The 27,174-nt window shown below is 44.8% G+C and overlaps 56 non-coding genes across 56 annotated transcripts; all 56 read right to left on the reverse strand.

Annotated features, from left to right (window-relative positions):
- Positions 1-249: 249 nt before the first annotated feature.
- LOC134119989 (5S ribosomal RNA) lies at positions 250-368 on the reverse strand. Its single transcript, XR_009951538.1, has one exon. It is a non-coding gene; the product is annotated as a 5S ribosomal RNA (ribosomal RNA).
- Positions 369-763: 395 nt separating this feature from the next.
- LOC134119990 (5S ribosomal RNA) lies at positions 764-882 on the reverse strand. Its single transcript, XR_009951539.1, has one exon. It is a non-coding gene; the product is annotated as a 5S ribosomal RNA (ribosomal RNA).
- Positions 883-1,221: 339 nt separating this feature from the next.
- Positions 1,222-1,340, reverse strand: LOC134120290 (5S ribosomal RNA). The gene has a single exon (XR_009951838.1). It is a non-coding gene; the product is annotated as a 5S ribosomal RNA (ribosomal RNA).
- Positions 1,341-1,735: 395 nt separating this feature from the next.
- LOC134120311 (5S ribosomal RNA) lies at positions 1,736-1,854 on the reverse strand. Its single transcript, XR_009951859.1, has one exon. It is a non-coding gene; the product is annotated as a 5S ribosomal RNA (ribosomal RNA).
- Positions 1,855-2,193: 339 nt separating this feature from the next.
- LOC134119991 (5S ribosomal RNA) lies at positions 2,194-2,312 on the reverse strand. Its single transcript, XR_009951540.1, has one exon. It is a non-coding gene; the product is annotated as a 5S ribosomal RNA (ribosomal RNA).
- A 395-nt stretch (positions 2,313-2,707) lies between these two features.
- Positions 2,708-2,826, reverse strand: LOC134119992 (5S ribosomal RNA). Its single transcript, XR_009951541.1, has one exon. It is a non-coding gene; the product is annotated as a 5S ribosomal RNA (ribosomal RNA).
- Positions 2,827-3,221: 395 nt separating this feature from the next.
- LOC134119993 (5S ribosomal RNA) lies at positions 3,222-3,340 on the reverse strand. Its single transcript, XR_009951542.1, has one exon. It is a non-coding gene; the product is annotated as a 5S ribosomal RNA (ribosomal RNA).
- Positions 3,341-3,679: 339 nt separating this feature from the next.
- LOC134119995 (5S ribosomal RNA) lies at positions 3,680-3,798 on the reverse strand. Its single transcript, XR_009951544.1, has one exon. It is a non-coding gene; the product is annotated as a 5S ribosomal RNA (ribosomal RNA).
- Positions 3,799-4,193: 395 nt separating this feature from the next.
- On the reverse strand, positions 4,194-4,312 carry LOC134119996 (5S ribosomal RNA). The gene has a single exon (XR_009951545.1). It is a non-coding gene; the product is annotated as a 5S ribosomal RNA (ribosomal RNA).
- Positions 4,313-4,651: 339 nt separating this feature from the next.
- On the reverse strand, positions 4,652-4,770 carry LOC134120291 (5S ribosomal RNA). The gene has a single exon (XR_009951839.1). It is a non-coding gene; the product is annotated as a 5S ribosomal RNA (ribosomal RNA).
- Positions 4,771-5,165: 395 nt separating this feature from the next.
- On the reverse strand, positions 5,166-5,284 carry LOC134119997 (5S ribosomal RNA). The gene has a single exon (XR_009951546.1). It is a non-coding gene; the product is annotated as a 5S ribosomal RNA (ribosomal RNA).
- Positions 5,285-5,623: 339 nt separating this feature from the next.
- LOC134119998 (5S ribosomal RNA) lies at positions 5,624-5,742 on the reverse strand. The gene has a single exon (XR_009951547.1). It is a non-coding gene; the product is annotated as a 5S ribosomal RNA (ribosomal RNA).
- Positions 5,743-6,137: 395 nt separating this feature from the next.
- On the reverse strand, positions 6,138-6,256 carry LOC134119999 (5S ribosomal RNA). The gene has a single exon (XR_009951548.1). It is a non-coding gene; the product is annotated as a 5S ribosomal RNA (ribosomal RNA).
- A 339-nt stretch (positions 6,257-6,595) lies between these two features.
- LOC134120000 (5S ribosomal RNA) lies at positions 6,596-6,714 on the reverse strand. The gene has a single exon (XR_009951549.1). It is a non-coding gene; the product is annotated as a 5S ribosomal RNA (ribosomal RNA).
- Positions 6,715-7,109: 395 nt separating this feature from the next.
- LOC134120001 (5S ribosomal RNA) lies at positions 7,110-7,228 on the reverse strand. The gene has a single exon (XR_009951550.1). It is a non-coding gene; the product is annotated as a 5S ribosomal RNA (ribosomal RNA).
- Positions 7,229-7,567: 339 nt separating this feature from the next.
- On the reverse strand, positions 7,568-7,686 carry LOC134120002 (5S ribosomal RNA). The gene has a single exon (XR_009951551.1). It is a non-coding gene; the product is annotated as a 5S ribosomal RNA (ribosomal RNA).
- Positions 7,687-8,081: 395 nt separating this feature from the next.
- Positions 8,082-8,200, reverse strand: LOC134120003 (5S ribosomal RNA). Its single transcript, XR_009951552.1, has one exon. It is a non-coding gene; the product is annotated as a 5S ribosomal RNA (ribosomal RNA).
- A 339-nt stretch (positions 8,201-8,539) lies between these two features.
- On the reverse strand, positions 8,540-8,658 carry LOC134120004 (5S ribosomal RNA). Its single transcript, XR_009951553.1, has one exon. It is a non-coding gene; the product is annotated as a 5S ribosomal RNA (ribosomal RNA).
- A 395-nt stretch (positions 8,659-9,053) lies between these two features.
- Positions 9,054-9,172, reverse strand: LOC134120006 (5S ribosomal RNA). Its single transcript, XR_009951555.1, has one exon. It is a non-coding gene; the product is annotated as a 5S ribosomal RNA (ribosomal RNA).
- A 339-nt stretch (positions 9,173-9,511) lies between these two features.
- On the reverse strand, positions 9,512-9,630 carry LOC134120007 (5S ribosomal RNA). Its single transcript, XR_009951556.1, has one exon. It is a non-coding gene; the product is annotated as a 5S ribosomal RNA (ribosomal RNA).
- Positions 9,631-10,025: 395 nt separating this feature from the next.
- LOC134120008 (5S ribosomal RNA) lies at positions 10,026-10,144 on the reverse strand. The gene has a single exon (XR_009951557.1). It is a non-coding gene; the product is annotated as a 5S ribosomal RNA (ribosomal RNA).
- Positions 10,145-10,483: 339 nt separating this feature from the next.
- LOC134120009 (5S ribosomal RNA) lies at positions 10,484-10,602 on the reverse strand. Its single transcript, XR_009951558.1, has one exon. It is a non-coding gene; the product is annotated as a 5S ribosomal RNA (ribosomal RNA).
- A 395-nt stretch (positions 10,603-10,997) lies between these two features.
- On the reverse strand, positions 10,998-11,116 carry LOC134120010 (5S ribosomal RNA). The gene has a single exon (XR_009951559.1). It is a non-coding gene; the product is annotated as a 5S ribosomal RNA (ribosomal RNA).
- Positions 11,117-11,455: 339 nt separating this feature from the next.
- LOC134120011 (5S ribosomal RNA) lies at positions 11,456-11,574 on the reverse strand. Its single transcript, XR_009951560.1, has one exon. It is a non-coding gene; the product is annotated as a 5S ribosomal RNA (ribosomal RNA).
- Positions 11,575-11,969: 395 nt separating this feature from the next.
- LOC134120012 (5S ribosomal RNA) lies at positions 11,970-12,088 on the reverse strand. Its single transcript, XR_009951561.1, has one exon. It is a non-coding gene; the product is annotated as a 5S ribosomal RNA (ribosomal RNA).
- Positions 12,089-12,427: 339 nt separating this feature from the next.
- LOC134120013 (5S ribosomal RNA) lies at positions 12,428-12,546 on the reverse strand. The gene has a single exon (XR_009951562.1). It is a non-coding gene; the product is annotated as a 5S ribosomal RNA (ribosomal RNA).
- A 339-nt stretch (positions 12,547-12,885) lies between these two features.
- On the reverse strand, positions 12,886-13,004 carry LOC134120014 (5S ribosomal RNA). The gene has a single exon (XR_009951563.1). It is a non-coding gene; the product is annotated as a 5S ribosomal RNA (ribosomal RNA).
- Positions 13,005-13,399: 395 nt separating this feature from the next.
- LOC134120015 (5S ribosomal RNA) lies at positions 13,400-13,518 on the reverse strand. Its single transcript, XR_009951564.1, has one exon. It is a non-coding gene; the product is annotated as a 5S ribosomal RNA (ribosomal RNA).
- Positions 13,519-13,857: 339 nt separating this feature from the next.
- On the reverse strand, positions 13,858-13,976 carry LOC134120017 (5S ribosomal RNA). Its single transcript, XR_009951566.1, has one exon. It is a non-coding gene; the product is annotated as a 5S ribosomal RNA (ribosomal RNA).
- Positions 13,977-14,315: 339 nt separating this feature from the next.
- LOC134120018 (5S ribosomal RNA) lies at positions 14,316-14,434 on the reverse strand. Its single transcript, XR_009951567.1, has one exon. It is a non-coding gene; the product is annotated as a 5S ribosomal RNA (ribosomal RNA).
- A 395-nt stretch (positions 14,435-14,829) lies between these two features.
- LOC134120019 (5S ribosomal RNA) lies at positions 14,830-14,948 on the reverse strand. The gene has a single exon (XR_009951568.1). It is a non-coding gene; the product is annotated as a 5S ribosomal RNA (ribosomal RNA).
- A 339-nt stretch (positions 14,949-15,287) lies between these two features.
- LOC134120020 (5S ribosomal RNA) lies at positions 15,288-15,406 on the reverse strand. Its single transcript, XR_009951569.1, has one exon. It is a non-coding gene; the product is annotated as a 5S ribosomal RNA (ribosomal RNA).
- Positions 15,407-15,801: 395 nt separating this feature from the next.
- LOC134120021 (5S ribosomal RNA) lies at positions 15,802-15,920 on the reverse strand. Its single transcript, XR_009951570.1, has one exon. It is a non-coding gene; the product is annotated as a 5S ribosomal RNA (ribosomal RNA).
- A 339-nt stretch (positions 15,921-16,259) lies between these two features.
- Positions 16,260-16,378, reverse strand: LOC134120022 (5S ribosomal RNA). The gene has a single exon (XR_009951571.1). It is a non-coding gene; the product is annotated as a 5S ribosomal RNA (ribosomal RNA).
- A 395-nt stretch (positions 16,379-16,773) lies between these two features.
- On the reverse strand, positions 16,774-16,892 carry LOC134120023 (5S ribosomal RNA). Its single transcript, XR_009951572.1, has one exon. It is a non-coding gene; the product is annotated as a 5S ribosomal RNA (ribosomal RNA).
- A 339-nt stretch (positions 16,893-17,231) lies between these two features.
- LOC134120024 (5S ribosomal RNA) lies at positions 17,232-17,350 on the reverse strand. The gene has a single exon (XR_009951573.1). It is a non-coding gene; the product is annotated as a 5S ribosomal RNA (ribosomal RNA).
- A 395-nt stretch (positions 17,351-17,745) lies between these two features.
- Positions 17,746-17,864, reverse strand: LOC134120025 (5S ribosomal RNA). Its single transcript, XR_009951574.1, has one exon. It is a non-coding gene; the product is annotated as a 5S ribosomal RNA (ribosomal RNA).
- A 339-nt stretch (positions 17,865-18,203) lies between these two features.
- On the reverse strand, positions 18,204-18,322 carry LOC134120026 (5S ribosomal RNA). The gene has a single exon (XR_009951575.1). It is a non-coding gene; the product is annotated as a 5S ribosomal RNA (ribosomal RNA).
- Positions 18,323-18,717: 395 nt separating this feature from the next.
- Positions 18,718-18,836, reverse strand: LOC134120028 (5S ribosomal RNA). Its single transcript, XR_009951577.1, has one exon. It is a non-coding gene; the product is annotated as a 5S ribosomal RNA (ribosomal RNA).
- A 339-nt stretch (positions 18,837-19,175) lies between these two features.
- LOC134120029 (5S ribosomal RNA) lies at positions 19,176-19,294 on the reverse strand. The gene has a single exon (XR_009951578.1). It is a non-coding gene; the product is annotated as a 5S ribosomal RNA (ribosomal RNA).
- A 395-nt stretch (positions 19,295-19,689) lies between these two features.
- Positions 19,690-19,808, reverse strand: LOC134120030 (5S ribosomal RNA). Its single transcript, XR_009951579.1, has one exon. It is a non-coding gene; the product is annotated as a 5S ribosomal RNA (ribosomal RNA).
- A 339-nt stretch (positions 19,809-20,147) lies between these two features.
- On the reverse strand, positions 20,148-20,266 carry LOC134120031 (5S ribosomal RNA). The gene has a single exon (XR_009951580.1). It is a non-coding gene; the product is annotated as a 5S ribosomal RNA (ribosomal RNA).
- A 395-nt stretch (positions 20,267-20,661) lies between these two features.
- Positions 20,662-20,780, reverse strand: LOC134120032 (5S ribosomal RNA). The gene has a single exon (XR_009951581.1). It is a non-coding gene; the product is annotated as a 5S ribosomal RNA (ribosomal RNA).
- Positions 20,781-21,119: 339 nt separating this feature from the next.
- On the reverse strand, positions 21,120-21,238 carry LOC134120033 (5S ribosomal RNA). The gene has a single exon (XR_009951582.1). It is a non-coding gene; the product is annotated as a 5S ribosomal RNA (ribosomal RNA).
- A 395-nt stretch (positions 21,239-21,633) lies between these two features.
- On the reverse strand, positions 21,634-21,752 carry LOC134120034 (5S ribosomal RNA). Its single transcript, XR_009951583.1, has one exon. It is a non-coding gene; the product is annotated as a 5S ribosomal RNA (ribosomal RNA).
- Positions 21,753-22,091: 339 nt separating this feature from the next.
- LOC134120035 (5S ribosomal RNA) lies at positions 22,092-22,210 on the reverse strand. Its single transcript, XR_009951584.1, has one exon. It is a non-coding gene; the product is annotated as a 5S ribosomal RNA (ribosomal RNA).
- A 395-nt stretch (positions 22,211-22,605) lies between these two features.
- Positions 22,606-22,724, reverse strand: LOC134120192 (5S ribosomal RNA). Its single transcript, XR_009951741.1, has one exon. It is a non-coding gene; the product is annotated as a 5S ribosomal RNA (ribosomal RNA).
- Positions 22,725-23,063: 339 nt separating this feature from the next.
- LOC134120274 (5S ribosomal RNA) lies at positions 23,064-23,182 on the reverse strand. The gene has a single exon (XR_009951822.1). It is a non-coding gene; the product is annotated as a 5S ribosomal RNA (ribosomal RNA).
- Positions 23,183-23,577: 395 nt separating this feature from the next.
- LOC134120036 (5S ribosomal RNA) lies at positions 23,578-23,696 on the reverse strand. The gene has a single exon (XR_009951585.1). It is a non-coding gene; the product is annotated as a 5S ribosomal RNA (ribosomal RNA).
- A 339-nt stretch (positions 23,697-24,035) lies between these two features.
- LOC134120037 (5S ribosomal RNA) lies at positions 24,036-24,154 on the reverse strand. Its single transcript, XR_009951586.1, has one exon. It is a non-coding gene; the product is annotated as a 5S ribosomal RNA (ribosomal RNA).
- Positions 24,155-24,493: 339 nt separating this feature from the next.
- On the reverse strand, positions 24,494-24,612 carry LOC134120039 (5S ribosomal RNA). The gene has a single exon (XR_009951588.1). It is a non-coding gene; the product is annotated as a 5S ribosomal RNA (ribosomal RNA).
- A 395-nt stretch (positions 24,613-25,007) lies between these two features.
- On the reverse strand, positions 25,008-25,126 carry LOC134120040 (5S ribosomal RNA). The gene has a single exon (XR_009951589.1). It is a non-coding gene; the product is annotated as a 5S ribosomal RNA (ribosomal RNA).
- A 339-nt stretch (positions 25,127-25,465) lies between these two features.
- On the reverse strand, positions 25,466-25,584 carry LOC134120041 (5S ribosomal RNA). The gene has a single exon (XR_009951590.1). It is a non-coding gene; the product is annotated as a 5S ribosomal RNA (ribosomal RNA).
- Positions 25,585-25,979: 395 nt separating this feature from the next.
- LOC134120042 (5S ribosomal RNA) lies at positions 25,980-26,098 on the reverse strand. Its single transcript, XR_009951591.1, has one exon. It is a non-coding gene; the product is annotated as a 5S ribosomal RNA (ribosomal RNA).
- Positions 26,099-26,437: 339 nt separating this feature from the next.
- Positions 26,438-26,556, reverse strand: LOC134120043 (5S ribosomal RNA). Its single transcript, XR_009951592.1, has one exon. It is a non-coding gene; the product is annotated as a 5S ribosomal RNA (ribosomal RNA).
- Positions 26,557-26,951: 395 nt separating this feature from the next.
- On the reverse strand, positions 26,952-27,070 carry LOC134120044 (5S ribosomal RNA). Its single transcript, XR_009951593.1, has one exon. It is a non-coding gene; the product is annotated as a 5S ribosomal RNA (ribosomal RNA).
- Between the last annotated feature and the right edge of the window lie 104 nt (positions 27,071-27,174).

Raw genomic sequence — 27,174 nt, forward strand, 5'->3', positions numbered from 1 at the left:
ATGCAAAGAAGGCTGTGACATCCCATGCCGAAAATTGGATGGACTAGAGAAGACCCGCCCAGGGGTCCCAGCCAATCGGTGAATGGCCATTGCAGTCCCCGCCACCTCAAATGGCCTGACGATGGTATGGACGTAAGCCACCTTTCATCTTCTTCCTATTGCATCTCTTCTACAATGTGACATTTTTTTTACAATTGTGTAGGTGTACAATCTACGGCGCTGGGCGGCTTTCAGAGAGAGAAGTGAAAAAGCTTACGGCACCTGGGATTCCCAGGCGGTCTTCCATCCAGGTACTAACCAGGCCCTGCTCTGCTTAGCTTCCGAGATCAGACGAGATCGGGCGGAACCAGAGAGGTATGGCCGTAAGCTGCTTTTCATCTTTTTCCTAATCCTTTAAAACGTGTCAAAGATAATCAGAAGTTTCTTTTTCTAAAATTGAAGCAGTTCTTAGCATTGGCAAAAGAGGTTCCTAAAGCCTGAAGGTAACTTTACTTTTCTTCACTGGCAATTCTAACATGTTGGGTTAGCACCTGTATTTCAACGGCTAAATTACAAACAATAGTATGCCAATCGTAAATGTTGATCAACACTAATTTAGCAATCATGAAACGGAATCATTTTGGATATTATTGTCTAATTTCCTTTCATATCCAACGTTAAAACAACACTAAACATGCATCTCTTCAACAATGTGCTATTCTTTTTGTAATTTGTAGGTGTACAATCTGCGGCGCTCGGCGGCTTTCGGAGAGAGAAGTGAAAAAGCTTACGGCACCTGGGATTCCCAGGCGGTCTTCCATCCAGGTACTAACCAGGCCCTGCTCTGCTTAGCTTCCGAGATCAGACGAGATCGGGCGGAACCAGAGAGGTATGGCCGTAAGCTGCTTTTTATCTTTTTCCTAATCCTTTCTAATGCGTCAATGAATTATGACACGCCTGCCGTTGGCATCTTTGTGTGGGTTAAATAAGGGTATGCAAAGAAGGCTGTGACATCCCATGCCGAAAATTGGATGGACTAGAGAAGACCCGCCCAGGGGTCCCAGCCAATCGGTGAATGGCCATTGCAGTCCCCGCCACCTCAAATGGCCTGACGATGGTATGGACGTAAGCCACCTTTCATCTTCTTCCTATTGCATCTCTTCTACAATGTGACATTTTTTTTACAATTGTGTAGGTGTACAATCTACGGCGCTGGGCGGCTTTCAGAGAGAGAAGTGAAAAAGCTTACGGCACCTGGGATTCCCAGGCGGTCTTCCATCCAGGTAATAACCAGGCCCTGCTCTGCTTAGCTTCCGAGATCAGACGAGATCGGGCGGAACCAGAGAGGTATGGCCGTAAGCTGCTTTTCATCTTTTTCCTAATCCTTTAAAACGTGTCAAAGATAATCAGAAGTTTCTTTTTCTAAAATTGAAGCAGTTCTTAGCATTGGCAAGAGAGGTTCCTAAAGCCTGAAGGTAACTTTACTTTTCTTCACTGGCAATTCTAACATGTTGGGTTAGCACCTGTATTTCAACGGCTAAATTACAAACAATAGTATGCCAATCGTAAATGTTGATCAACACTAATTTAGCAATCATGAAACGGAATCATTTTGGATATTATTGTCTAATTTCCTTTCATATCCAACGTTAAAACAACACTAAACATGCATCTCTTCAACAATGTGATATTCTTTTTGTAATTTGTAGGTGTACAATCTGCGGCGCTCGGCGGCTTTCGGAGAGAGAAGTGAAAAAGCTTACGGCACCTGGGATTCCCAGGCGGTCTTCCATCCAGGTACTAACCAGGCCCTGCTCTGCTTAGCTTCCGACATCAGACGAGATCGGGCGGAACCAGAGAGGTATGGCCGTAAGCTGCTTTTTATCTTTTTCCTAATCCTTTATAATGCGTCAATGAATTATGACACGCCTGCCGTTGGCATCTTTGTGTGGGTTAAATAAGGGTATGCAAAGAAGGCTGTGACATCCCATGCCGAAAATTGGATGGACTAGAGAAGACCCGCCCAGGGGTCCCAGCCAATCGGTGAATGGCCATTGCAGTCCCCGCCACCTCAAATGGCCTGACGATGGTATGGACGTAAGCCACCTTTCATCTTCTTCCTATTGCATCTCTTCTACAATGTGACATTTTTTTTACAATTGTGTAGGTGTACAATCTACGGCGCTGGGCGGCTTTCAGAGAGAGAAGTGAAAAAGCTTACGGCACCTGGGATTCCCAGGCGGTCTTCCATCCAGGTACTAACCAGGCCCTGCTCTGCTTAGCTTCCGAGATCAGACGAGATCGGGCGGAACCAGAGAGGTATGGCCGTAAGCTGCTTTTCATCTTTTTCCTAATCCTTTAAAACGTGTCAAAGATAATCAGAAGTTTCTTTTTCTAAAATTGAAGCAGTTCTTAGCATTGGCAAGAGAGGTTCCTAAAGCCTGAAGGTAACTTTACTTTTCTTCACTGGCAATTCTAACATGTTGGGTTAGCACCTGTATTTCAACGGCTAAATTACAAACAATAGTATGCCAATCGTAAATGTTGATCAACACTAATTTAGCAATCATGAAACGGAATCATTTTGGATATTATTGTCTAATTTCCTTTCATATCCAACGTTAAAACAACACTAAACATGCATCTCTTCAACAATGTGATATTCTTTTTGTAATTTGTAGGTGTACAATCTGCGGCGCTCGGCGGCTTTCGGAGAGAGAAGTGAAAAAGCTTACGGCACCTGGGATTCCCAGGCGGTCTTCCATCCAGGTACTAACCAGGCCCTGCTCTGCTTAGCTTCCGAGATCAGACGAGATCGGGCGGAACCAGAGAGGTATGGCCGTAAGCTGCTTTTCATCTTTTTCCTAATCCTTTAAAACGTGTCAAAGATAATCAGAAGTTTCTTTTTCTAAAATTGAAGCAGTTCTTAGCATTGGCAAGAGAGGTTCCTAAAGCCTGAAGGTAACTTTACTTTTCTTCACTGGCAATTCTAACATGTTGGGTTAGCACCTGTATTTCAACGGCTAAATTACAAACAATAGTATGCCAATCGTAAATGTTGATCAACACTAATTTAGCAATCATGAAACGGAATCATTTTGGATAATATTGTCTAATTTCCTTTCATATCCAACGTTAAAACAACACTAAACATGCATCTCTTCAACAATGTGATATTCTTTTTGTAATTTGTAGGTGTACAATCTGCGGCGCTCGGCGGCTTTCGGAGAGAGAAGTGAAAAAGCTTACGGCACCTGGGATTCCCAGGCGGTCTTCCATCCAGGTACTAACCAGGCCCTGCTCTGCTTAGCTTCCGAGATCAGACGAGATCGGGCGGAACCAGAGAGGTATGGCCGTAAGCTGCTTTTCATCTTTTTCCTAATCCTTTATAATGCGTCAATGAATTATGACACGCCTGCCGTTGGCATCTTTGTGTGGGTTAAATAAGGGTATGCAAAGAAGGCTGTGACATCCCATGCCGAAAATTGGATGGACTAGAGAAGACCCGCCCAGGGGTCCCAGCCAATCGGTGAATGGCCATTGCAGTCCCCGCCACCTCAAATGGCCTGACGATGGTATGGACGTAAGCCACCTTTCATCTTCTTCCTATTGCATCTCTTCTACAATGTGACATTTTTTTTACAATTGTGTAGGTGTACAATCTACGGCGCTGGGCGGCTTTCAGAGAGAGAAGTGAAAAAGCTTACGGCACCTGGGATTCCCAGGCGGTCTTCCATCCAGGTACTAACCAGGCCCTGCTCTGCTTAGCTTCCGAGATCAGACGAGATCGGGCGGAACCAGAGAGGTATGGCCGTAAGCTGCTTTTCATCTTTTTCCTAATCCTTTAAAACGTGTCAAAGATAATCAGAAGTTTCTTTTTCTAAAATTGAAGCAGTTCTTAGCATTGGCAAAAGAGGTTCCTAAAGCCTGAAGGTAACTTTACTTTTCTTCACTGGCAATTCTAACATGTTGGGTTAGCACCTGTATTTCAACGGCTAAATTACAAACAATAGTATGCCAATCGTAAATGTTGATCAACACTAATTTAGCAATCATGAAACGGAATCATTTTGGATATTATTGTCTAATTTCCTTTCATATCCAACGTTAAAACAACACTAAACATGCATCTCTTCAACAATGTGCTATTCTTTTTGTAATTTGTAGGTGTACAATCTGCGGCGCTCGGCGGCTTTCGGAGAGAGAAGTGAAAAAGCTTACGGCACCTGGGATTCCCAGGCGGTCTTCCATCCAGGTACTAACCAGGCCCTGCTCTGCTTAGCTTCCGAGATCAGACGAGATCGGGCGGAACCAGAGAGGTATGGCCGTAAGCTGCTTTTTATCTTTTTCCTAATCCTTTCTAATGCGTCAATGAATTATGACACGCCTGCCGTTGGCATCTTTGTGTGGGTTAAATAAGGGTATGCAAAGAAGGCTGTGACATCCCATGCCGAAAATTGGATGGACTAGAGAAGACCCGCCCAGGGGTCCCAGCCAATCGGTGAATGGCCATTGCAGTCCCCGCCACCTCAAATGGCCTGACGATGGTATGGACGTAAGCCACCTTTCATCTTCTTCCTATTGCATCTCTTCTACAATGTGACATTTTTTTTACAATTGTGTAGGTGTACAATCTACGGCGCTGGGCGGCTTTCAGAGAGAGAAGTGAAAAAGCTTACGGCACCTGGGATTCCCAGGCGGTCTTCCATCCAGGTAATAACCAGGCCCTGCTCTGCTTAGCTTCCGAGATCAGACGAGATCGGGCGGAACCAGAGAGGTATGGCCGTAAGCTGCTTTTCATCTTTTTCCTAATCCTTTAAAACGTGTCAAAGATAATCAGAAGTTTCTTTTTCTAAAATTGAAGCAGTTCTTAGCATTGGCAAAAGAGGTTCCTAAAGCCTGAAGGTAACTTTACTTTTCTTCACTGGCAATTCTAACATGTTGGGTTAGCACCTGTATTTCAACGGCTAAATTACAAACAATAGTATGCCAATCGTAAATGTTGATCAACACTAATTTAGCAATCATGAAACGGAATCATTTTGGATATTATTGTCTAATTTCCTTTCATATCCAACGTTAAAACAACACTAAACATGCATCTCTTCAACAATGTGATATTCTTTTTGTAATTTGTAGGTGTACAATCTGCGGCGCTCGGCGGCTTTCGGAGAGAGAAGTGAAAAAGCTTACGGCACCTGGGATTCCCAGGCGGTCTTCCATCCAGGTACTAACCAGGCCCTGCTCTGCTTAGCTTCCGAGATCAGACGAGATCGGGCGGAACCAGAGAGGTATGGCCGTAAGCTGCTTTTTATCTTTTTCCTAATCCTTTATAATGCGTCAATGAATTATGACACGCCTGCCGTTGGCATCTTTGTGTGGGTTAAATAAGGGTATGCAAAGAAGGCTGTGACATCCCATGCCGAAAATTGGATGGACTAGAGAAGACCCGCCCAGGGGTCCCAGCCAATCGGTGAATGGCCATTGCAGTCCCCGCCACCTCAAATGGCCTGACGATGGTATGGACGTAAGCCACCTTTCATCTTCTTCCTATTGCATCTCTTCTACAATGTGACATTTTTTTTACAATTGTGTAGGTGTACAATCTACGGCGCTGGGCGGCTTTCAGAGAGAGAAGTGAAAAAGCTTACGGCACCTGGGATTCCCAGGCGGTCTTCCATCCAGGTACTAACCAGGCCCTGCTCTGCTTAGCTTCCGAGATCAGACGAGATCGGGCGGAACCAGAGAGGTATGGCCGTAAGCTGCTTTTCATCTTTTTCCTAATCCTTTAAAACGTGTCAAAGATAATCAGAAGTTTCTTTTTCTAAAATTGAAGCAGTTCTTAGCATTGGCAAAAGAGGTTCCTAAAGCCTGAAGGTAACTTTACTTTTCTTCACTGGCAATTCTAACATGTTGGGTTAGCACCTGTATTTCAACGGCTAAATTACAAACAATAGTATGCCAATCGTAAATGTTGATCAACACTAATTTAGCAATCATGAAACGGAATCATTTTGGATAATATTGTCTAATTTCCTTTCATATCCAACGTTAAAACAACACTAAACATGCATCTCTTCAACAATGTGATATTCTTTTTGTAATTTGTAGGTGTACAATCTGCGGCGCTCGGCGGCTTTCGGAGAGAGAAGTGAAAAAGCTTACGGCACCTGGGATTCCCAGGCGGTCTTCCATCCAGGTACTAACCAGGCCCTGCTCTGCTTAGCTTCCGAGATCAGACGAGATCGGGCGGAACCAGAGAGGTATGGCCGTAAGCTGCTTTTTATCTTTTTCCTAATCCTTTATAATGCGTCAATGAATTATGACACGCCTGCCGTTGGCATCTTTGTGTGGGTTAAATAAGGGTATGCAAAGAAGGCTGTGACATCCCATGCCGAAAATTGGATGGACTAGAGAAGACCCGCCCAGGGGTCCCAGCCAATCGGTGAATGGCCATTGCAGTCCCCGCCACCTCAAATGGCCTGACGATGGTATGGACGTAAGCCACCTTTCATCTTCTTCCTATTGCATCTCTTCTACAATGTGACATTTTTTTTACAATTGTGTAGGTGTACAATCTACGGCGCTGGGCGGCTTTCAGAGAGAGAAGTGAAAAAGCTTACGGCACCTGGGATTCCCAGGCGGTCTTCCATCCAGGTACTAACCAGGCCCTGCTCTGCTTAGCTTCCGAGATCAGACGAGATCGGGCGGAACCAGAGAGGTATGGCCGTAAGCTGCTTTTCATCTTTTTCCTAATCCTTTAAAACGTGTCAAAGATAATCAGAAGTTTCTTTTTCTAAAATTGAAGCAGTTCTTAGCATTGGCAAAAGAGGTTCCTAAAGCCTGAAGGTAACTTTACTTTTCTTCACTGGCAATTCTAACATGTTGGGTTAGCACCTGTATTTCAACGGCTAAATTACAAACAATAGTATGCCAATCGTAAATGTTGATCAACACTAATTTAGCAATCATGAAACGGAATCATTTTGGATATTATTGTCTAATTTCCTTTCATATCCAACGTTAAAACAACACTAAACATGCATCTCTTCAACAATGTGCTATTCTTTTTGTAATTTGTAGGTGTACAATCTGCGGCGCTCGGCGGCTTTCGGAGAGAGAAGTGAAAAAGCTTACGGCACCTGGGATTCCCAGGCGGTCTTCCATCCAGGTACTAACCAGGCCCTGCTCTGCTTAGCTTCCGAGATCAGACGAGATCGGGCGGAACCAGAGAGGTATGGCCGTAAGCTGCTTTTTATCTTTTTCCTAATCCTTTCTAATGCGTCAATGAATTATGACACGCCTGCCGTTGGCATCTTTGTGTGGGTTAAATAAGGGTATGCAAAGAAGGCTGTGACATCCCATGCCGAAAATTGGATGGACTAGAGAAGACCCGCCCAGGGGTCCCAGCCAATCGGTGAATGGCCATTGCAGTCCCCGCCACCTCAAATGGCCTGACGATGGTATGGACGTAAGCCACCTTTCATCTTCTTCCTATTGCATCTCTTCTACAATGTGACATTTTTTTTACAATTGTGTAGGTGTACAATCTACGGCGCTGGGCGGCTTTCAGAGAGAGAAGTGAAAAAGCTTACGGCACCTGGGATTCCCAGGCGGTCTTCCATCCAGGTACTAACCAGGCCCTGCTCTGCTTAGCTTCCGAGATCAGACGAGATCGGGCGGAACCAGAGAGGTATGGCCGTAAGCTGCTTTTCATCTTTTTCCTAATCCTTTAAAACGTGTCAAAGATAATCAGAAGTTTCTTTTTCTAAAATTGAAGCAGTTCTTAGCATTGGCAAGAGAGGTTCCTAAAGCCTGAAGGTAACTTTACTTTTCTTCACTGGCAATTCTAACATGTTGGGTTAGCACCTGTATTTCAACGGCTAAATTACAAACAATAGTATGCCAATCGTAAATGTTGATCAACACTAATTTAGCAATCATGAAACGGAATCATTTTGGATATTATTGTCTAATTTCCTTTCATATCCAACGTTAAAACAACACTAAACATGCATCTCTTCAACAATGTGATATTCTTTTTGTAATTTGTAGGTGTACAATCTGCGGCGCTCGGCGGCTTTCGGAGAGAGAAGTGAAAAAGCTTACGGCACCTGGGATTCCCAGGCGGTCTTCCATCCAGGTACTAACCAGGCCCTGCTCTGCTTAGCTTCCGAGATCAGACGAGATCGGGCGGAACCAGAGAGGTATGGCCGTAAGCTGCTTTTTATCTTTTTCCTAATCCTTTATAATGCGTCAATGAATTATGACACGCCTGCCGTTGGCATCTTTGTGTGGGTTAAATAAGGGTATGCAAAGAAGGCTGTGACATCCCATGCCGAAAATTGGATGGACTAGAGAAGACCCGCCCAGGGGTCCCAGCCAATCGGTGAATGGCCATTGCAGTCCCCGCCACCTCAAATGGCCTGACGATGGTATGGACGTAAGCCACCTTTCATCTTCTTCCTATTGCATCTCTTCTACAATGTGACATTTTTTTTACAATTGTGTAGGTGTACAATCTACGGCGCTGGGCGGCTTTCAGAGAGAGAAGTGAAAAAGCTTACGGCACCTGGGATTCCCAGGCGGTCTTCCATCCAGGTACTAACCAGGCCCTGCTCTGCTTAGCTTCCGAGATCAGACGAGATCGGGCGGAACCAGAGAGGTATGGCCGTAAGCTGCTTTTCATCTTTTTCCTAATCCTTTAAAACGTGTCAAAGATAATCAGAAGTTTCTTTTTCTAAAATTGAAGCAGTTCTTAGCATTGGCAAAAGAGGTTCCTAAAGCCTGAAGGTAACTTTACTTTTCTTCACTGGCAATTCTAACATGTTGGGTTAGCACCTGTATTTCAACGGCTAAATTACAAACAATAGTATGCCAATCGTAAATGTTGATCAACACTAATTTAGCAATCATGAAACGGAATCATTTTGGATATTATTGTCTAATTTCCTTTCATATCCAACGTTAAAACAACACTAAACATGCATCTCTTCAACAATGTGCTATTCTTTTTGTAATTTGTAGGTGTACAATCTGCGGCGCTCGGCGGCTTTCGGAGAGAGAAGTGAAAAAGCTTACGGCACCTGGGATTCCCAGGCGGTCTTCCATCCAGGTACTAACCAGGCCCTGCTCTGCTTAGCTTCCGAGATCAGACGAGATCGGGCGGAACCAGAGAGGTATGGCCGTAAGCTGCTTTTTATCTTTTTCCTAATCCTTTATAATGCGTCAATGAATTATGACACGCCTGCCGTTGGCATCTTTGTGTGGGTTAAATAAGGGTATGCAAAGAAGGCTGTGACATCCCATGCCGAAAATTGGATGGACTAGAGAAGACCCGCCCAGGGGTCCCAGCCAATCGGTGAATGGCCATTGCAGTCCCCGCCACCTCAAATGGCCTGACGATGGTATGGACGTAAGCCACCTTTCATCTTCTTCCTATTGCATCTCTTCTACAATGTGACATTTTTTTTACAATTGTGTAGGTGTACAATCTACGGCGCTGGGCGGCTTTCAGAGAGAGAAGTGAAAAAGCTTACGGCACCTGGGATTCCCAGGCGGTCTTCCATCCAGGTACTAACCAGGCCCTGCTCTGCTTAGCTTCCGAGATCAGACGAGATCGGGCGGAACCAGAGAGGTATGGCCGTAAGCTGCTTTTCATCTTTTTCCTAATCCTTTAAAACGTGTCAAAGATAATCAGAAGTTTCTTTTTCTAAAATTGAAGCAGTTCTTAGCATTGGCAAAAGAGGTTCCTAAAGCCTGAAGGTAACTTTACTTTTCTTCACTGGCAATTCTAACATGTTGGGTTAGCACCTGTATTTCAACGGCTAAATTACAAACAATAGTATGCCAATCGTAAATGTTGATCAACACTAATTTAGCAATCATGAAACGGAATCATTTTGGATAATATTGTCTAATTTCCTTTCATATCCAACGTTAAAACAACACTAAACATGCATCTCTTCAACAATGTGATATTCTTTTTGTAATTTGTAGGTGTACAATCTGCGGCGCTCGGCGGCTTTCGGAGAGAGAAGTGAAAAAGCTTACGGCACCTGGGATTCCCAGGCGGTCTTCCATCCAGGTACTAACCAGGCCCTGCTCTGCTTAGCTTCCGAGATCAGACGAGATCGGGCGGAACCAGAGAGGTATGGCCGTAAGCTGCTTTTTATCTTTTTCCTAATCCTTTATAATGCGTCAATGAATTATGACACGCCTGCCGTTGGCATCTTTGTGTGGGTTAAATAAGGGTATGCAAAGAAGGCTGTGACATCCCATGCCGAAAATTGGATGGACTAGAGAAGACCCGCCCAGGGGTCCCAGCCAATCGGTGAATGGCCATTGCAGTCCCCGCCACCTCAAATGGCCTGACGATGGTATGGACGTAAGCCACCTTTCATCTTCTTCCTATTGCATCTCTTCTACAATGTGACATTTTTTTTACAATTGTGTAGGTGTACAATCTACGGCGCTGGGCGGCTTTCAGAGAGAGAAGTGAAAAAGCTTACGGCACCTGGGATTCCCAGGCGGTCTTCCATCCAGGTACTAACCAGGCCCTGCTCTGCTTAGCTTCCGAGATCAGACGAGATCGGGCGGAACCAGAGAGGTATGGCCGTAAGCTGCTTTTCATCTTTTTCCTAATCCTTTAAAACGTGTCAAAGATAATCAGAAGTTTCTTTTTCTAAAATTGAAGCAGTTCTTAGCATTGGCAAAAGAGGTTCCTAAAGCCTGAAGGTAACTTTACTTTTCTTCACTGGCAATTCTAACATGTTGGGTTAGCACCTGTATTTCAACGGCTAAATTACAAACAATAGTATGCCAATCGTAAATGTTGATCAACACTAATTTAGCAATCATGAAACGGAATCATTTTGGATAATATTGTCTAATTTCCTTTCATATCCAACGTTAAAACAACACTAAACATGCATCTCTTCAACAATGTGATATTCTTTTTGTAATTTGTAGGTGTACAATCTGCGGCGCTCGGCGGCTTTCGGAGAGAGAAGTGAAAAAGCTTACGGCACCTGGGATTCCCAGGCGGTCTTCCATCCAGGTACTAACCAGGCCCTGCTCTGCTTAGCTTCCGAGATCAGACGAGATCGGGCGGAACCAGAGAGGTATGGCCGTAAGCTGCTTTTTATCTTTTTCCTAATCCTTTATAATGCGTCAATGAATTATGACACGCCTGCCGTTGGCATCTTTGTGTGGGTTAAATAAGGGTATGCAAAGAAGGCTGTGACATCCCATGCCGAAAATTGGATGGACTAGAGAAGACCCGCCCAGGGGTCCCAGCCAATCGGTGAATGGCCATTGCAGTCCCCGCCACCTCAAATGGCCTGACGATGGTATGGACGTAAGCCACCTTTCATCTTCTTCCTATTGCATCTCTTCTACAATGTGACATTTTTTTTACAATTGTGTAGGTGTACAATCTACGGCGCTGGGCGGCTTTCAGAGAGAGAAGTGAAAAAGCTTACGGCACCTGGGATTCCCAGGCGGTCTTCCATCCAGGTACTAACCAGGCCCTGCTCTGCTTAGCTTCCGAGATCAGACGAGATCGGGCGGAACCAGAGAGGTATGGCCGTAAGCTGCTTTTCATCTTTTTCCTAATCCTTTAAAACGTGTCAAAGATAATCAGAAGTTTCTTTTTCTAAAATTGAAGCAGTTCTTAGCATTGGCAAAAGAGGTTCCTAAAGCCTGAAGGTAACTTTACTTTTCTTCACTGGCAATTCTAACATGTTGGGTTAGCACCTGTATTTCAACGGCTAAATTACAAACAATAGTATGCCAATCGTAAATGTTGATCAACACTAATTTAGCAATCATGAAACGGAATCATTTTGGATATTATTGTCTAATTTCCTTTCATATCCAACGTTAAAACAACACTAAACATGCATCTCTTCAACAATGTGATATTCTTTTTGTAATTTGTAGGTGTACAATCTGCGGCGCTCGGCGGCTTTCGGAGAGAGAAGTGAAAAAGCTTACGGCACCTGGGATTCCCAGGCGGTCTTCCATCCAGGTACTAACCAGGCCCTGCTCTGCTTAGCTTCCGAGATCAGACGAGATCGGGCGGAACCAGAGAGGTATGGCCGTAAGCTGCTTTTTATCTTTTTCCTAATCCTTTCTAATGCGTCAATGAATTATGACACGCCTGCCGTTGGCATCTTTGTGTGGGTTAAATAAGGGTATGCAAAGAAGGCTGTGACATCCCATGCCGAAAATTGGATGGACTAGAGAAGACCCGCCCAGGGGTCCCAGCCAATCGGTGAATGGCCATTGCAGTCCCCGCCACCTCAAATGGCCTGACGATGGTATGGACGTAAGCCACCTTTCATCTTCTTCCTATTGCATCTCTTCTACAATGTGACATTTTTTTTACAATTGTGTAGGTGTACAATCTACGGCGCTGGGCGGCTTTCAGAGAGAGAAGTGAAAAAGCTTACGGCACCTGGGATTCCCAGGCGGTCTTCCATCCAGGTACTAACCAGGCCCTGCTCTGCTTAGCTTCCGAGATCAGACGAGATCGGGCGGAACCAGAGAGGTATGGCCGTAAGCTGCTTTTTATCTTTTTCCTAATCCTTTATAATGCGTCAATGAATTATGACACGCCTGCCGTTGGCATCTTTGTGTGGGTTAAATAAGGGTATGCAAAGAAGGCTGTGACATCCCATGCCGAAAATTGGATGGACTAGAGAAGACCCGCCCAGGGGTCCCAGCCAATCGGTGAATGGCCATTGCAGTCCCCGCCACCTCAAATGGCCTGACGATGGTATGGACGTAAGCCACCTTTCATCTTCTTCCTATTGCATCTCTTCTACAATGTGACATTTTTTTTACAATTGTGTAGGTGTACAATCTACGGCGCTGGGCGGCTTTCAGAGAGAGAAGTGAAAAAGCTTACGGCACCTGGGATTCCCAGGCGGTCTTCCATCCAGGTACTAACCAGGCCCTGCTCTGCTTAGCTTCCGAGATCAGACGAGATCGGGCGGAACCAGAGAGGTATGGCCGTAAGCTGCTTTTCATCTTTTTCCTAATCCTTTAAAACGTGTCAAAGATAATCAGAAGTTTCTTTTTCTAAAATTGAAGCAGTTCTTAGCATTGGCAAAAGAGGTTCCTAAAGCCTGAAGGTAACTTTACTTTTCTTCACTGGCAATTCTAACATGTTGGGTTAGCACCTGTATTTCAACGGCTAAATTACAAACAATAGTATGCCAATCGTAAATGTTGATCAACACTAATTTAGCAATCATGAAACGGAATCATTTTGGATATTATTGTCTAATTTCCTTTCATATCCAACGTTAAAACAACACTAAACATGCATCTCTTCAACAATGTGCTATTCTTTTTGTAATTTGTAGGTGTACAATCTGCGGCGCTCGGCGGCTTTCGGAGAGAGAAGTGAAAAAGCTTACGGCACCTGGGATTCCCAGGCGGTCTTCCATCCAGGTACTAACCAGGCCCTGCTCTGCTTAGCTTCCGAGATCAGACGAGATCGGGCGGAACCAGAGAGGTATGGCCGTAAGCTGCTTTTTATCTTTTTCCTAATCCTTTCTAATGCGTCAATGAATTATGACACGCCTGCCGTTGGCATCTTTGTGTGGGTTAAATAAGGGTATGCAAAGAAGGCTGTGACATCCCATGCCGAAAATTGGATGGACTAGAGAAGACCCGCCCAGGGGTCCCAGCCAATCGGTGAATGGCCATTGCAGTCCCCGCCACCTCAAATGGCCTGACGATGGTATGGACGTAAGCCACCTTTCATCTTCTTCCTATTGCATCTCTTCTACAATGTGACATTTTTTTTACAATTGTGTAGGTGTACAATCTACGGCGCTGGGCGGCTTTCAGAGAGAGAAGTGAAAAAGCTTACGGCACCTGGGATTCCCAGGCGGTCTTCCATCCAGGTACTAACCAGGCCCTGCTCTGCTTAGCTTCCGAGATCAGACGAGATCGGGCGGAACCAGAGAGGTATGGCCGTAAGCTGCTTTTTATCTTTTTCCTAATCCTTTATAATGCGTCAATGAATTATGACACGCCTGCCGTTGGCATCTTTGTGTGGGTTAAATAAGGGTATGCAAAGAAGGCTGTGACATCCCATGCCGAAAATTGGATGGACTAGAGAAGACCCGCCCAGGGGTCCCAGCCAATCGGTGAATGGCCATTGCAGTCCCCGCCACCTCAAATGGCCTGACGATGGTATGGACGTAAGCCACCTTTCATCTTCTTCCTATTGCATCTCTTCTACAATGTGACATTTTTTTTACAATTGTGTAGGTGTACAATCTACGGCGCTGGGCGGCTTTCAGAGAGAGAAGTGAAAAAGCTTACGGCACCTGGGATTCCCAGGCGGTCTTCCATCCAGGTACTAACCAGGCCCTGCTCTGCTTAGCTTCCGAGATCAGACGAGATCGGGCGGAACCAGAGAGGTATGGCCGTAAGCTGCTTTTCATCTTTTTCCTAATCCTTTAAAACGTGTCAAAGATAATCAGAAGTTTCTTTTTCTAAAATTGAAGCAGTTCTTAGCATTGGCAAAAGAGGTTCCTAAAGCCTGAAGGTAACTTTACTTTTCTTCACTGGCAATTCTAACATGTTGGGTTAGCACCTGTATTTCAACGGCTAAATTACAAACAATAGTATGCCAATCGTAAATGTTGATCAACACTAATTTAGCAATCATGAAACGGAATCATTTTGGATATTATTGTCTAATTTCCTTTCATATCCAACGTTAAAACAACACTAAACATGCATCTCTTCAACAATGTGCTATTCTTTTTGTAATTTGTAGGTGTACAATCTGCGGCGCTCGGCGGCTTTCGGAGAGAGAAGTGAAAAAGCTTACGGCACCTGGGATTCCCAGGCGGTCTTCCATCCAGGTACTAACCAGGCCCTGCTCTGCTTAGCTTCCGAGATCAGACGAGATCGGGCGGAACCAGAGAGGTATGGCCGTAAGCTGCTTTTTATCTTTTTCCTAATCCTTTCTAATGCGTCAATGAATTATGACACGCCTGCCGTTGGCATCTTTGTGTGGGTTAAATAAGGGTATGCAAAGAAGGCTGTGACATCCCATGCCGAAAATTGGATGGACTAGAGAAGACCCGCCCAGGGGTCCCAGCCAATCGGTGAATGGCCATTGCAGTCCCCGCCACCTCAAATGGCCTGACGATGGTATGGACGTAAGCCACCTTTCATCTTCTTCCTATTGCATCTCTTCTACAATGTGACATTTTTTTTACAATTGTGTAGGTGTACAATCTACGGCGCTGGGCGGCTTTCAGAGAGAGAAGTGAAAAAGCTTACGGCACCTGGGATTCCCAGGCGGTCTTCCATCCAGGTACTAACCAGGCCCTGCTCTGCTTAGCTTCCGAGATCAGACGAGATCGGGCGGAACCAGAGAGGTATGGCCGTAAGCTGCTTTTCATCTTTTTCCTAATCCTTTAAAACGTGTCAAAGATAATCAGAAGTTTCTTTTTCTAAAATTGAAGCAGTTCTTAGCATTGGCAAAAGAGGTTCCTAAAGCCTGAAGGTAACTTTACTTTTCTTCACTGGCAATTCTAACATGTTGGGTTAGCACCTGTATTTCAACGGCTAAATTACAAACAATAGTATGCCAATCGTAAATGTTGATCAACACTAATTTAGCAATCATGAAACGGAATCATTTTGGATATTATTGTCTAATTTCCTTTCATATCCAACGTTAAAACAACACTAAACATGCATCTCTTCAACAATGTGCTATTCTTTTTGTAATTTGTAGGTGTACAATCTGCGGCGCTCGGCGGCTTTCGGAGAGAGAAGTGAAAAAGCTTACGGCACCTGGGATTCCCAGGCGGTCTTCCATCCAGGTACTAACCAGGCCCTGCTCTGCTTAGCTTCCGAGATCAGACGAGATCGGGCGGAACCAGAGAGGTATGGCCGTAAGCTGCTTTTTATCTTTTTCCTAATCCTTTCTAATGCGTCAATGAATTATGACACGCCTGCCGTTGGCATCTTTGTGTGGGTTAAATAAGGGTATGCAAAGAAGGCTGTGACATCCCATGCCGAAAATTGGATGGACTAGAGAAGACCCGCCCAGGGGTCCCAGCCAATCGGTGAATGGCCATTGCAGTCCCCGCCACCTCAAATGGCCTGACGATGGTATGGACGTAAGCCACCTTTCATCTTCTTCCTATTGCATCTCTTCTACAATGTGACATTTTTTTTACAATTGTGTAGGTGTACAATCTACGGCGCTGGGCGGCTTTCAGAGAGAGAAGTGAAAAAGCTTACGGCACCTGGGATTCCCAGGCGGTCTTCCATCCAGGTACTAACCAGGCCCTGCTCTGCTTAGCTTCCGAGATCAGACGAGATCGGGCGGAACCAGAGAGGTATGGCCGTAAGCTGCTTTTCATCTTTTTCCTAATCCTTTAAAACGTGTCAAAGATAATCAGAAGTTTCTTTTTCTAAAATTGAAGCAGTTCTTAGCATTGGCAAAAGAGGTTCCTAAAGCCTGAAGGTAACTTTACTTTTCTTCACTGGCAATTCTAACATGTTGGGTTAGCACCTGTATTTCAACGGCTAAATTACAAACAATAGTATGCCAATCGTAAATGTTGATCAACACTAATTTAGCAATCATGAAACGGAATCATTTTGGATATTATTGTCTAATTTCCTTTCATATCCAACGTTAAAACAACACTAAACATGCATCTCTTCAACAATGTGCTATTCTTTTTGTAATTTGTAGGTGTACAATCTGCGGCGCTCGGCGGCTTTCGGAGAGAGAAGTGAAAAAGCTTACGGCACCTGGGATTCCCAGGCGGTCTTCCATCCAGGTACTAACCAGGCCCTGCTCTGCTTAGCTTCCGAGATCAGACGAGATCGGGCGGAACCAGAGAGGTATGGCCGTAAGCTGCTTTTTATCTTTTTCCTAATCCTTTCTAATGCGTCAATGAATTATGACACGCCTGCCGTTGGCATCTTTGTGTGGGTTAAATAAGGGTATGCAAAGAAGGCTGTGACATCCCATGCCGAAAATTGGATGGACTAGAGAAGACCCGCCCAGGGGTCCCAGCCAATCGGTGAATGGCCATTGCAGTCCCCGCCACCTCAAATGGCCTGACGATGGTATGGACGTAAGCCACCTTTCATCTTCTTCCTATTGCATCTCTTCTACAATGTGACATTTTTTTTACAATTGTGTAGGTGTACAATCTACGGCGCTGGGCGGCTTTCAGAGAGAGAAGTGAAAAAGCTTACGGCACCTGGGATTCCCAGGCGGTCTTCCATCCAGGTACTAACCAGGCCCTGCTCTGCTTAGCTTCCGAGATCAGACGAGATCGGGCGGAACCAGAGAGGTATGGCCGTAAGCTGCTTTTCATCTTTTTCCTAATCCTTTAAAACGTGTCAAAGATAATCAGAAGTTTCTTTTTCTAAAATTGAAGCAGTTCTTAGCATTGGCAAAAGAGGTTCCTAAAGCCTGAAGGTAACTTTACTTTTCTTCACTGGCAATTCTAACATGTTGGGTTAGCACCTGTATTTCAACGGCTAAATTACAAACAATAGTATGCCAATCGTAAATGTTGATCAACACTAATTTAGCAATCATGAAACGGAATCATTTTGGATATTATTGTCTAATTTCCTTTCATATCCAACGTTAAAACAACACTAAACATGCATCTCTTCAACAATGTGCTATTCTTTTTGTAATTTGTAGGTGTACAATCTGCGGCGCTCGGCGGCTTTCGGAGAGAGAAGTGAAAAAGCTTACGGCACCTGGGATTCCCAGGCGGTCTTCCATCCAGGTACTAACCAGGCCCTGCTCTGCTTAGCTTCCGAGATCAGACGAGATCGGGCGGAACCAGAGAGGTATGGCCGTAAGCTGCTTTTTATCTTTTTCCTAATCCTTTCTAATGCGTCAATGAATTATGACACGCCTGCCGTTGGCATCTTTGTGTGGGTTAAATAAGGGTATGCAAAGAAGGCTGTGACATCCCATGCCGAAAATTGGATGGACTAGAGAAGACCCGCCCAGGGGTCCCAGCCAATCGGTGAATGGCCATTGCAGTCCCCGCCACCTCAAATGGCCTGACGATGGTATGGACGTAAGCCACCTTTCATCTTCTTCCTATTGCATCTCTTCTACAATGTGACATTTTTTTTACAATTGTGTAGGTGTACAATCTACGGCGCTGGGCGGCTTTCAGAGAGAGAAGTGAAAAAGCTTACGGCACCTGGGATTCCCAGGCGGTCTTCCATCCAGGTACTAACCAGGCCCTGCTCTGCTTAGCTTCCGAGATCAGACGAGATCGGGCGGAACCAGAGAGGTATGGCCGTAAGCTGCTTTTCATCTTTTTCCTAATCCTTTAAAACGTGTCAAAGATAATCAGAAGTTTCTTTTTCTAAAATTGAAGCAGTTCTTAGCATTGGCAAAAGAGGTTCCTAAAGCCTGAAGGTAACTTTACTTTTCTTCACTGGCAATTCTAACATGTTGGGTTAGCACCTGTATTTCAACGGCTAAATTACAAACAATAGTATGCCAATCGTAAATGTTGATCAACACTAATTTAGCAATCATGAAACGGAATCATTTTGGATATTATTGTCTAATTTCCTTTCATATCCAACGTTAAAACAACACTAAACATGCATCTCTTCAACAATGTGCTATTCTTTTTGTAATTTGTAGGTGTACAATCTGCGGCGCTCGGCGGCTTTCGGAGAGAGAAGTGAAAAAGCTTACGGCACCTGGGATTCCCAGGCGGTCTTCCATCCAGGTACTAACCAGGCCCTGCTCTGCTTAGCTTCCGAGATCAGACGAGATCGGGCGGAACCAGAGAGGTATGGCCGTAAGCTGCTTTTTATCTTTTTCCTAATCCTTTCTAATGCGTCAATGAATTATGACACGCCTGCCGTTGGCATCTTTGTGTGGGTTAAATAAGGGTATGCAAAGAAGGCTGTGACATCCCATGCCGAAAATTGGATGGACTAGAGAAGACCCGCCCAGGGGTCCCAGCCAATCGGTGAATGGCCATTGCAGTCCCCGCCACCTCAAATGGCCTGACGATGGTATGGACGTAAGCCACCTTTCATCTTCTTCCTATTGCATCTCTTCTACAATGTGACATTTTTTTTACAATTGTGTAGGTGTACAATCTACGGCGCTGGGCGGCTTTCAGAGAGAGAAGTGAAAAAGCTTACGGCACCTGGGATTCCCAGGCGGTCTTCCATCCAGGTACTAACCAGGCCCTGCTCTGCTTAGCTTCCGAGATCAGACGAGATCGGGCGGAACCAGAGAGGTATGGCCGTAAGCTGCTTTTCATCTTTTTCCTAATCCTTTAAAACGTGTCAAAGATAATCAGAAGTTTCTTTTTCTAAAATTGAAGCAGTTCTTAGCATTGGCAAAAGAGGTTCCTAAAGCCTGAAGGTAACTTTACTTTTCTTCACTGGCAATTCTAACATGTTGGGTTAGCACCTGTATTTCAACGGCTAAATTACAAACAATAGTATGCCAATCGTAAATGTTGATCAACACTAATTTAGCAATCATGAAACGGAATCATTTTGGATAATATTGTCTAATTTCCTTTCATATCCAACGTTAAAACAACACTAAACATGCATCTCTTCAACAATGTGATATTCTTTTTGTAATTTGTAGGTGTACAATCTGCGGCGCTCGGCGGCTTTCGGAGAGAGAAGTGAAAAAGCTTACGGCACCTGGGATTCCCAGGCGGTCTTCCATCCAGGTACTAACCAGGCCCTGCTCTGCTTAGCTTCCGAGATCAGACGAGATCGGGCGGAACCAGAGAGGTATGGCCGTAAGCTGCTTTTTATCTTTTTCCTAATCCTTTATAATGCGTCAATGAATTATGACACGCCTGCCGTTGGCATCTTTGTGTGGGTTAAATAAGGGTATGCAAAGAAGGCTGTGACATCCCATGCCGAAAATTGGATGGACTAGAGAAGACCCGCCCAGGGGTCCCAGCCAATCGGTGAATGGCCATTGCAGTCCCCGCCACCTCAAATGGCCTGACGATGGTATGGACGTAAGCCACCTTTCATCTTCTTCCTATTGCATCTCTTCTACAATGTGACATTTTTTTTACAATTGTGTAGGTGTACAATCTACGGCGCTGGGCGGCTTTCAGAGAGAGAAGTGAAAAAGCTTACGGCACCTGGGATTCCCAGGCGGTCTTCCATCCAGGTACTAACCAGGCCCTGCTCTGCTTAGCTTCCGAGATCAGACGAGATCGGGCGGAACCAGAGAGGTATGGCCGTAAGCTGCTTTTCATCTTTTTCCTAATCCTTTAAAACGTGTCAAAGATAATCAGAAGTTTCTTTTTCTAAAATTGAAGCAGTTCTTAGCATTGGCAAAAGAGGTTCCTAAAGCCTGAAGGTAACTTTACTTTTCTTCACTGGCAATTCTAACATGTTGGGTTAGCACCTGTATTTCAACGGCTAAATTACAAACAATAGTATGCCAATCGTAAATGTTGATCAACACTAATTTAGCAATCATGAAACGGAATCATTTTGGATAATATTGTCTAATTTCCTTTCATATCCAACGTTAAAACAACACTAAACATGCATCTCTTCAACAATGTGATATTCTTTTTGTAATTTGTAGGTGTACAATCTGCGGCGCTCGGCGGCTTTCGGAGAGAGAAGTGAAAAAGCTTACGGCACCTGGGATTCCCAGGCGGTCTTCCATCCAGGTACTAACCAGGCCCTGCTCTGCTTAGCTTCCGAGATCAGACGAGATCGGGCGGAACCAGAGAGGTATGGCCGTAAGCTGCTTTTTATCTTTTTCCTAATCCTTTATAATGCGTCAATGAATTATGACACGCCTGCCGTTGGCATCTTTGTGTGGGTTAAATAAGGGTATGCAAAGAAGGCTGTGACATCCCATGCCGAAAATTGGATGGACTAGAGAAGACCCGCCCAGGGGTCCCAGCCAATCGGTGAATGGCCATTGCAGTCCCCGCCACCTCAAATGGCCTGACGATGGTATGGACGTAAGCCACCTTTCATCTTCTTCCTATTGCATCTCTTCTACAATGTGACATTTTTTTTACAATTGTGTAGGTGTACAATCTACGGCGCTGGGCGGCTTTCAGAGAGAGAAGTGAAAAAGCTTACGGCACCTGGGATTCCCAGGCGGTCTTCCATCCAGGTACTAACCAGGCCCTGCTCTGCTTAGCTTCCGAGATCAGACGAGATCGGGCGGAACCAGAGAGGTATGGCCGTAAGCTGCTTTTCATCTTTTTCCTAATCCTTTAAAACGTGTCAAAGATAATCAGAAGTTTCTTTTTCTAAAATTGAAGCAGTTCTTAGCATTGGCAAAAGAGGTTCCTAAAGCCTGAAGGTAACTTTACTTTTCTTCACTGGCAATTCTAACATGTTGGGTTAGCACCTGTATTTCAACGGCTAAATTACAAACAATAGTATGCCAATCGTAAATGTTGATCAACACTAATTTAGCAATCATGAAACGGAATCATTTTGGATAATATTGTCTAATTTCCTTTCATATCCAACGTTAAAACAACACTAAACATGCATCTCTTCAACAATGTGATATTCTTTTTGTAATTTGTAGGTGTACAATCTGCGGCGCTCGGCGGCTTTCGGAGAGAGAAGTGAAAAAGCTTACGGCACCTGGGATTCCCAGGCGGTCTTCCATCCAGGTACTAACCAGGCCCTGCTCTGCTTAGCTTCCGAGATCAGACGAGATCGGGCGGAACCAGAGAGGTATGGCCGTAAGCTGCTTTTTATCTTTTTCCTAATCCTTTATAATGCGTCAATGAATTATGACACGCCTGCCGTTGGCATCTTTGTGTGGGTTAAATAAGGGTATGCAAAGAAGGCTGTGACATCCCATGCCGAAAATTGGATGGACTAGAGAAGACCCGCCCAGGGGTCCCAGCCAATCGGTGAATGGCCATTGCAGTCCCCGCCACCTCAAATGGCCTGACGATGGTATGGACGTAAGCCACCTTTCATCTTCTTCCTATTGCATCTCTTCTACAATGTGACATTTTTTTTACAATTGTGTAGGTGTACAATCTACGGCGCTGGGCGGCTTTCAGAGAGAGAAGTGAAAAAGCTTACGGCACCTGGGATTCCCAGGCGGTCTTCCATCCAGGTACTAACCAGGCCCTGCTCTGCTTAGCTTCCGAGATCAGACGAGATCGGGCGGAACCAGAGAGGTATGGCCGTAAGCTGCTTTTCATCTTTTTCCTAATCCTTTAAAACGTGTCAAAGATAATCAGAAGTTTCTTTTTCTAAAATTGAAGCAGTTCTTAGCATTGGCAAAAGAGGTTCCTAAAGCCTGAAGGTAACTTTACTTTTCTTCACTGGCAATTCTAACATGTTGGGTTAGCACCTGTATTTCAACGGCTAAATTACAAACAATAGTATGCCAATCGTAAATGTTGATCAACACTAATTTAGCAATCATGAAACGGAATCATTTTGGATATTATTGTCTAATTTCCTTTCATATCCAACGTTAAAACAACACTAAACATGCATCTCTTCAACAATGTGATATTCTTTTTGTAATTTGTAGGTGTACAATCTGCGGCGCTCGGCGGCTTTCGGAGAGAGAAGTGAAAAAGCTTACGGCACCTGGGATTCCCAGGCGGTCTTCCATCTAGGTACTAACCAGGCCCTGCTCTGCTTAGCTTCCGAGATCAGACGAGATCGGGCGGAACCAGAGAGGTATGGCCGTAAGCTGCTTTTTATCTTTTTCCTAATCCTTTCTAATGCGTCAATGAATTATGACACGCCTGCCGTTGGCATCTTTGTGTGGGTTAAATAAGGGTATGCAAAGAAGGCTGTGACATCCCATGCCGAAAATTGGATGGACTAGAGAAGACCCGCCCAGGGGTCCCAGCCAATCGGTGAATGGCCATTGCAGTCCCCGCCACCTCAAATGGCCTGACGATGGTATGGACGTAAGCCACCTTTCATCTTCTTCCTATTGCATCTCTTCTACAATGTGACATTTTTTTTACAATTGTGTAGGTGTACAATCTACGGCGCTGGGCGGCTTTCAGAGAGAGAAGTGAAAAAGCTTACGGCACCTGGGATTTCCAGGCGGTCTTCCATCCAGGTACTAACCAGGCCCTGCTCTGCTTAGCTTCCGAGATCAGACGAGATCGGGCGGAACCAGAGAGGTATGGCCGTAAGCTGCTTTTCATCTTTTTCCTAATCCTTTAAAACGTGTCAAAGATAATCAGAAGTTTCTTTTTCTAAAATTGAAGCAGTTCTTAGCATTGGCAAAAGAGGTTCCTAAAGCCTGAAGGTAACTTTACTTTTCTTCACTGGCAATTCTAACATGTTGGGTTAGCACCTGTATTTCAACGGCTAAATTACAAACAATAGTATGCCAATCGTAAATGTTGATCAACACTAATTTAGCAATCATGAAACGGAATCATTTTGGATATTATTGTCTAATTTCCTTTCATATCCAACGTTAAAACAACACTAAACATGCATCTCTTCAACAATGTGATATTCTTTTTGTAATTTGTAGGTGTACAATCTGCGGCGCTCGGCGGCTTTCGGAGAGAGAAGTGAAAAAGCTTACGGCACCTGGGATTCCCAGGCGGTCTTCCATCCAGGTACTAACCAGGCCCTGCTCTGCTTAGCTTCCGAGATCAGACGAGATCGGGCGGAACCAGAGAGGTATGGCCGTAAGCTGCTTTTTATCTTTTTCCTAATCCTTTATAATGCGTCAATGAATTATGACACGCCTGCCGTTGGCATCTTTGTGTGGGTTAAATAAGGGTATGCAAAGAAGGCTGTGACATCCCATGCCGAAAATTGGATGGACTAGAGAAGACCCGCCCAGGGGTCCCAGCCAATCGGTGAATGGCCATTGCAGTCCCCGCCACCTCAAATGGCCTGACGATGGTATGGACGTAAGCCACCTTTCATCTTCTTCCTATTGCATCTCTTCTACAATGTGACATTTTTTTTACAATTGTGTAGGTGTACAATCTACGGCGCTGGGCGGCTTTCAGAGAGAGAAGTGAAAAAGCTTACGGCACCTGGGATTCCCAGGCGGTCTTCCATCCAGGTACTAACCAGGCCCTGCTCTGCTTAGCTTCCGAGATCAGACGAGATCGGGCGGAACCAGAGAGGTATGGCCGTAAGCTGCTTTTTATCTTTTTCCTAATCCTTTATAATGCGTCAATGAATTATGACACGCCTGCCGTTGGCATCTTTGTGTGGGTTAAATAAGGGTATGCAAAGAAGGCTGTGACATCCCATGCCGAAAATTGGATGGACTAGAGAAGACCCGCCCAGGGGTCCCAGCCAATCGGTGAATGGCCATTGCAGTCCCCGCCACCTCAAATGGCCTGACGATGGTATGGACGTAAGCCACCTTTCATCTTCTTCCTATTGCATCTCTTCTACAATGTGACATTTTTTTTACAATTGTGTAGGTGTACAATCTACGGCGCTGGGCGGCTTTCAGAGAGAGAAGTGAAAAAGCTTACGGCACCTGGGATTCCCAGGCGGTCTTCCATCCAGGTACTAACCAGGCCCTGCTCTGCTTAGCTTCCGAGATCAGACGAGATCGGGCGGAACCAGAGAGGTATGGCCGTAAGCTGCTTTTCATCTTTTTCCTAATCCTTTAAAACGTGTCAAAGATAATCAGAAGTTTCTTTTTCTAAAATTGAAGCAGTTCTTAGCATTGGCAAAAGAGGTTCCTAAAGCCTGAAGGTAACTTTACTTTTCTTCACTGGCAATTCTAACATGTTGGGTTAGCACCTGTATTTCAACGGCTAAATTACAAACAATAGTATGCCAATCGTAAATGTTGATCAACACTAATTTAGCAATCATGAAACGGAATCATTTTGGATATTATTGTCTAATTTCCTTTCATATCCAACGTTAAAACAACACTAAACATGCATCTCTTCAACAATGTGCTATTCTTTTTGTAATTTGTAGGTGTACAATCTGCGGCGCTCGGCGGCTTTCGGAGAGAGAAGTGAAAAAGCTTACGGCACCTGGGATTCCCAGGCGGTCTTCCATCCAGGTACTAACCAGGCCCTGCTCTGCTTAGCTTCCGAGATCAGACGAGATCGGGCGGAACCAGAGAGGTATGGCCGTAAGCTGCTTTTTATCTTTTTCCTAATCCTTTCTAATGCGTCAATGAATTATGACACGCCTGCCGTTGGCATCTTTGTGTGGGTTAAATAAGGGTATGCAAAGAAGGCTGTGACATCCCATGCCGAAAATTGGATGGACTAGAGAAGACCCGCCCAGGGGTCCCAGCCAATCGGTGAATGGCCATTGCAGTCCCCGCCACCTCAAATGGCCTGACGATGGTATGGACGTAAGCCACCTTTCATCTTCTTCCTATTGCATCTCTTCTACAATGTGACATTTTTTTTACAATTGTGTAGGTGTACAATCTACGGCGCTGGGCGGCTTTCAGAGAGAGAAGTGAAAAAGCTTACGGCACCTGGGATTCCCAGGCGGTCTTCCATCCAGGTACTAACCAGGCCCTGCTCTGCTTAGCTTCCGAGATCAGACGAGATCGGGCGGAACCAGAGAGGTATGGCCGTAAGCTGCTTTTCATCTTTTTCCTAATCCTTTAAAACGTGTCAAAGATAATCAGAAGTTTCTTTTTCTAAAATTGAAGCAGTTCTTAGCATTGGCAAAAGAGGTTCCTAAAGCCTGAAGGTAACTTTACTTTTCTTCACTGGCAATTCTAACATGTTGGGTTAGCACCTGTATTTCAACGGCTAAATTACAAACAATAGTATGCCAATCGTAAATGTTGATCAACACTAATTTAGCAATCATGAAACGGAATCATTTTGGATAATATTGTCTAATTTCCTTTCATATCCAACGTTAAAACAACACTAAACATGCATCTCTTCAACAATGTGATATTCTTTTTGTAATTTGTAGGTGTACAATCTGCGGCGCTCGGCGGCTTTCGGAGAGAGAAGTGAAAAAGCTTACGGCACCTGGGATTCCCAGGCGGTCTTCCATCCAGGTACTAACCAGGCCCTGCTCTGCTTAGCTTCCGAGATCAGACGAGATCGGGCGGAACCAGAGAGGTATGGCCGTAAGCTGCTTTTTATCTTTTTCCTAATCCTTTATAATGCGTCAATGAATTATGACACGCCTGCCGTTGGCATCTTTGTGTGGGTTAAATAAGGGTATGCAAAGAAGGCTGTGACATCCCATGCCGAAAATTGGATGGACTAGAGAAGACCCGCCCAGGGGTCCCAGCCAATCGGTGAATGGCCATTGCAGTCCCCGCCACCTCAAATGGCCTGACGATGGTATGGACGTAAGCCACCTTTCATCTTCTTCCTATTGCATCTCTTCTACAATGTGACATTTTTTTTACAATTGTGTAGGTGTACAATCTACGGCGCTGGGCGGCTTTCAGAGAGAGAAGTGAAAAAGCTTACGGCACCTGGGATTCCCAGGCGGTCTTCCATCCAGGTACTAACCAGGCCCTGCTCTGCTTAGCTTCCGAGATCAGACGAGATCGGGCGGAACCAGAGAGGTATGGCCGTAAGCTGCTTTTCATCTTTTTCCTAATCCTTTAAAACGTGTCAAAGATAATCAGAAGTTTCTTTTTCTAAAATTGAAGCAGTTCTTAGCATTGGCAAAAGAGGTTCCTAAAGCCTGAAGGTAACTTTACTTTTCTTCACTGGCAATTCTAACATGTTGGGTTAGCACCTGTATTTCAACGGCTAAATTACAAACAATAGTATGCCAATCGTAAATGTTGATCAACACTAATTTAGCAATCATGAAACGGAATCATTTTGGATAATATTGTCTAATTTCCTTTCATATCCAACGTTAAAACAACACTAAACATGCATCTCTTCAACAATGTGATATTCTTTTTGTAATTTGTAGGTGTACAATCTGCGGCGCTCGGCGGCTTTCGGAGAGAGAAGTGAAAAAGCTTACGGCACCTGGGATTCCCAGGCGGTCTTCCATCCAGGTACTAACCAGGCCCTGCTCTGCTTAGCTTCCGAGATCAGACGAGATCGGGCGGAACCAGAGAGGTATGGCCGTAAGCTGCTTTTTATCTTTTTCCTAATCCTTTATAATGCGTCAATGAATTATGACACGCCTGCCGTTGGCATCTTTGTGTGGGTTAAATAAGGGTATGCAAAGAAGGCT

This window comes from Pungitius pungitius, unplaced genomic scaffold, assembly GCF_949316345.1.
Source record: "Pungitius pungitius unplaced genomic scaffold, fPunPun2.1 scaffold_26, whole genome shotgun sequence".
Classification (NCBI taxonomy): Eukaryota; Metazoa; Chordata; class Actinopteri; order Perciformes; family Gasterosteidae; genus Pungitius; species Pungitius pungitius.